We start from the raw sequence: 6,105 nt of genomic DNA, 5'->3' as shown, positions 1-6,105 counted from the left end.
GCACTTACCTGATAGGCATGTTAATATAACCAATGGAAATTGTGTTTGTCGTTTGTAAATGATGTTCACCAATACGGTTTGTGGAGAGGTAGGACATATTTTAGTTGATTATTTGCTGCTATATTGATACTCACAATTATTTGGAGGGTTATTTTAACAACAGAAAATAATGTACATTTGGTATTGTGTGAACAAGTGGACTCACAGTGGAATAATCTCTATTGGGCATCCTCTCGCCTAGCCTCCTTCTCAAAACCCATTGGAGGAGAAGATCAGAGGGGCGGGACCTCTGTCTTTCTCATCCAATGGGTTATGAGAAGTAGGCGCTGAGAGGACACGATAAAATTTCAATTGAGATTATCCCAGAGTAAAGTGATGGTGGTGATGGAATGTCACAATAATAATTTGACGCATGATCTTGATTTTCCTCCCTTCCTTGACGTAATCACTATACTATTTCAATAGATTAAAGTAATGATACACTGCCTAGCTTCCATCAATCCTTTATAGGGTCACATCAGTGATAGCTTCAAGAGAGGAAGGAGGGAATGATATAAGGAAATGGAAAAGGATCTTGGGCTGCTTTCTGATATTTTTTTTCCACTAATTGGCCTTTTGACCAATTTCATTAATAGACCAATTAGTGAAAAAAAATATCAGAATCAGGCTGCCTGTCTGAACACAGCCATATTGGAACAGGGCCTTGTGAATAAATTATAATCTCCTCTTGTAGGGAAAATGTCACCCATGAAAAGGTGTCCCGCCTGTGAAGGTGAATTGGGGAATAAGGGTTGTTGTGACATGACATAAAAATTCTGAGGCTGACACGTCTATACACCAAATGTCGTCTACTAGACCTAGTGCCTAGAAGGACTGGGATCATCCTAAACATTTGGTTAAATAAATTACTCCCAAATACAACAGAGCAACTGATAACCACCAATGTAGCTACAAGTGCAATAGCATATACTGAATTTTTACAAATATTAACAGCATTTGAAATAGTATGATTTCTACATCACCTCCTGGGCAAATTACATTACAAGAGAGGATTCTGTCACGATGTTCCAGTCTAGCCTATGTAACGGATGTGAAACGGCTAGCTTAGTTAGCGGTGTTGCACTCTAATAGCGTTTCAATCGGTGACGTCACTTGCTCTGAGACCTTGAAGTAGTAGTTCCCCTTGCTCTGCAAGGGCCGTGGCTTTTGTGGAGCGATGGGTAACGATGCTTCGTGGGTGACTGTTGTTGATGTGTGCAGAGGGTCCCTGGTTCGCGCCCGGGTATGGGCGAGGGGACAGTCTAAAGTTGTACTGTTACACCTAGCCTATTGGAAACCTAGTGGAAACCAATTTCCAAGACCCAGATTACATTTACCTCTGGATTGAAAAGCATGCCCAATTGAGAATCTCAATTGAAGTGCTTTTTAGTCGAGGAATAGGCTTAATCTGGGTCTGGACCCTGGACACTGGCCCAAATATACAATGGTCAGTGTAATGTGATGATGTATGATGTTTTGTCTCCCTCTTGTGGACACACAAATAACAATTGAGGTATGTCCAAGTATTGTCATCTTTTTGAGATACTGTACCTTTTCACATTGACTAATTAAAAATGATCATACTTTTGCAGTTGCCTTTTCTGTTCCCAGCTTTGCCAATATATGAGACTATATAGTCATAAAATATCAAGGTAGGACAGAATTTCTCACACAAAAACAAGCCCTCTCATGTGAGGGAACACTCCTCCCACCTTACTACTAAATCAAATCAAATGTTATTGCGAGTGTAGCGAAATGCTCATGCTTCTAGAGCAAACTGTGCAGCAGTATCTAACAGATAATATCTAACAATTCCACAACAAAGCCTAATACCTAACACATTCAACAACAAAACCTAATACACACAATCTAGTAAAGGAATGGGATAAGAATATATAAGTATAAAATATATGGATGAGCAGTGACAGAGCGGCTATGATGCAATAGGTAGTAAAAAATAAATAGTGAAGGATACAGTATACATTATATACATATGACATGAGTAATGCGAGATATGTAAACATTCTTAAATTGGCATTATTAAAGTGACTGGTGTTCCATTTATTAAAATGGCCAATGATATCAAGTCTGTAGGTAGGCAGCCGCCTCTCTGTGCTAGTGGTGGCTGTTTAACAATCTGATGGCCTTGAGATAGACGCTGTTTTTCAATCTCTCTGTCCCAGCTCTAAAGCACCTGTACTGACTTCGCCTTCTGGATGGAAGTGGGGTGAACAGGTAGTGGCTCGGGTGGTTATTGTCCTTGATGATCTTTTTTGCCTTCCTGTGACATTGGATATTGTAGGTGTCCTGGAGGGCAGGTAGTTTGCCCCCGTTGATGCATTGTGCAGACCACACCACCCTCTGGAGAGCCTTTCGGTTGTGGGCGGTGCAGTTGCCGTACCAGGCGGGGATACAGCCCGACAGGATGCTCTCAATTGTGCACCTGTAAAAGTTAGTGAGGGTTTTCAGTGACAAGACACATTTTTTCAGCCTTCTGAGGTTGAAGAGGCGATGTTGCGCCTTCTTCACCTCACTGTCTGTGTGCGTGGACCATTTCAGTTTGTCTGTGATATGAACACCGAGGAACTTAAAACTTTCCACCTTCTCCACTGCTGTCCACGATAGGGGAGTGCTCCCTTTGCTGTTTCCTGAAGTCCACAATCATCTCTTTTGTTATGCTGACATTGAGTGAGAGGTTATTTTCGTGACCCCACACTCTGAGGGCCCTCACCTCCTCCCTGTAGGCTGTCTCATCGTTGTTGGTAATCAAGCCTACCACTGTTGTGTCGTCTGCAAACTTGGTGATTCAGTTGGAGACGTGCATACCCATGCAGTCGTGGGTGAACAGGGAGTACAGGAGGGGGCTGAGAAAGCACCCTAGTGTGGCCCCAGTGTTGAGGATCAGCGAAGTGGAGATGTGTCCTACCGTCACCACCTGGGGGCTGCCCATCAGGAAGTTGCACAGGGCAGGGTCGAGACCCAGGGTCTCAAGCGTAATGATGAGTTTGGAGGGTACTATGGTGTTGAATGCTGAGCTGTTGTCAATGACCAGCATTCTTACATAGGTATTCCTCTTGTCCAGATGGGATAAGGCAGTGTGCAGTGTGTGGACCTATTGGAGCGGTAAGCAAATTGAAGTGGGTCTAGGGTGACAGTTAGGGAGGCGGTCATATGATCCTTGACTAGTCTCTCAAAGCACTTCATGATGACAGAAGTGAGTGCTACAGAGCGATAGTCATTTAGTTTAGCTTTCTTGGGAACAGTAACAATGGTGGCCATCTTGAAGCATGTGGGGACAGCAGACTGGGATAGGGATTGAATATATCTGTAAACACACCAGCCAGCTGGTCTGCGCATGCTCTGAGGACGCAGCTAGGGATGCCGTCTGGGCCGGCAGCCTTGCGAGGGTTAACATGTTTAAATGTTTTACTCACGTTGGCCACGGAGAAGGAGAGCCCACAGTCTTTGGTAGCGGGCCGCGTCGATGGCACTGTTTTGTCCCCAAAACGTGATAAGAAGTTGTTTAATTTGTCTGGAAGCAAGACGTCGATGTCCACGACGGGGCTGGTTTTCCTTTTTGTAATCTGTGATTGTCTGTAGACCCTGCCACATACGTCTCGTGTTTGAGCCGTTGAATTGCGACTCTACTTTGTCTCTATACTGACACTTTGCTTGTTTGATTGCCTTATGAGGGAATAACTTCTCTGTTTGTATTCGGTATTCATATTTCCAGTCGCCTTGCCATGATTGAATGCGTTGGAATGTGCTTTCAGCTTTGCGTGAATGCTGCCATCAATCCATGGATTCTGGTTAGGGAAAGTTTTAAAAGTCACAGTGGGTACAACATCTCCTATACACTTCCTTATAAACTCGCTCACCGAGTCAGTGTTACCGTCAATGTTATTATCTGAGGCTACCCGGAACATATCCAGTCCATGTGATCGAAACAATCTTGAAGTGTGGAATCCGATTGGTCAGACCAGCGTTGGATAGACCTAAGCATGGGCACATTCTGTTTAAGTTTCTGCCTATAGGAGGGGAGCAACAAGATGGAGTCATGGTCAGATTTGCCAAAGGGAGGGCGGGGGAGGGCATTGTTCACATCGTGGAAGTTAGAGTAGCAATGGTCGCGCTTGTTACTCGCTCGTGTACAACAATCAATATGCTGATGGAATTTAGGTAGCCTTGTTCTCAAATTAGCTTTGTTAAAATCCCCAGCTACATTAAATGCAGCCTCAGGATATATGGTTTCCAGTTCGCTTAAAGTCCAGTGTAGTTCCTTGATGGCCGTCTTGACATCCACTTGCGGGGGATATACACGGCTGTGATGATAACCAAGGAGTTTTCTTGGGAGATAATACGGTCGGCATTTGATTGTGAGGAATTCTAGGTCAGGTGAACAAAACGACTTGAGTTCCTGTATGTTGTTACAATTACAGCATGAGTCAATAATCATGAAACATACACCCTCACCCATCTTCTTACCGGAGAGATGTTTATTCTTGTCGGCGCGATGCACTAAAAATCCCGTTGGCTGTATGGACTCCGACAGCATGTCCCCTGCTAGCCATGTTTCCGTGAAACAGAGTATATTACAATCCCGGATATCTCTTTGGAAAGCAACTCTTGGCCAGATTTCGTCGACTTTTGCTAACTAGGGACGGGACATTAGTGAGTAATATACACGAGAGCGGTGGGTGGTGTGCTCGCATCCGAAGCCTCACTAGAAGACCGCTCCGGTACCCTCTCCTGCGGCATTGTTTTGGGTCGGCCTCTGGAATCAGTTCAAATGCCCTGGGAGGTGCAGACAAAGGATCCACTTTGGGAAAGTCGGATTCCTGGTCATGGTGCTGGTTGTGCTGGTAAATTGATGTTTCTCTGATATACAATAATTCTAATAACACTTACGGTTTTCTGGGCTAACAATGTAATAAATAATACATTAAAAAAACTAAATACTACACATTTTCCTAAGGACTTGAATCGAAGCTGCCATCTCTTTCGGCACCATCTTGTATGGCACTCAAACAATTAACAGAATTATCATTTTTAAATGTTTAATTGAACCTTTATTTAACTAGGGAAGTCAGTTAAGAACAAATGCTTATTTACAATGACGGCCTACCCGGCCAAACCGCTCTATGGGATTCCCAATCACGGCCAGTTGTGATACAGCCTGGGATCTAACCAGGGACTGTAGTGATGCCTCTAGCACTGAGATGCAGTGCCTTAGACCGCACACCACTCGGGAGCTAAAATGAAACATGGCAACTCCAATACAATAACAACTGATACAGTGCCTTCAGAAAGTATTGATACCCCTTGATTTATTCCAAATTTTGTTGTGTTACAGCATGAATTGAAAATGGATTAAATAAATAAAATCTTCACCCATCTACACACAAGGCACCGTAATGACAATGTGAAAACATGTTTTTGGAAATGTATTCATATTTATTGAATATGAAATACCGAAATATCTAATTTACATAAGTATTCAATATTTTGTAGAAGCACCTTTGGCAACGATTACAGTTGTGAGTCTTTCTGGGTAAGTCCCTAAGAGATTTCCACACCTAGATTGTGCACCATTTGACCATTATTCTTTTCAAAATTCGTCAAGCAATGTCAAATTGGTTGTTGATCATTGCTAGACAAATATTTTCAGGTCTTGCCATATATTTTCAAGTAAATTTAAGTCAAAACGGTTAATCAGGAACATTCACTGTCTTCTTGGTAAGTAACTTTAGTGTAGATTTGGCCTTGTGTCTTAAATCAAATAAAATGTTATTTGTGACATGTGCCGAATACAGCAGGTGTAGTAGACCTTACAGTGAAATTCTTACTTAAAAGCCCTTAACAACAATGAGGTTTTAAGAAGAAAAAGTGTTAAGAAAGTATTTACTAAAATAAACTGAAGTAAAAAATGATTAAATCTCCCAGTGTCTGGTGGAAAGCAGACTGAACGAGGTTTTACCAGTGCTTTGCCAGTGCTTGGCTCCATTCTGTTTCTTTTTTATCCTGAAAAACTCCCCAGTCATTAACGATAAGCATACCCATAACATT

This window comes from Oncorhynchus kisutch, linkage group LG23 (assembly GCF_002021735.2).
Source record: "Oncorhynchus kisutch isolate 150728-3 linkage group LG23, Okis_V2, whole genome shotgun sequence".
Lineage (NCBI taxonomy): Eukaryota > Metazoa > Chordata > Actinopteri > Salmoniformes > Salmonidae > Oncorhynchus > Oncorhynchus kisutch.
Note: the sequence above shows the minus strand (reverse complement) of the source record.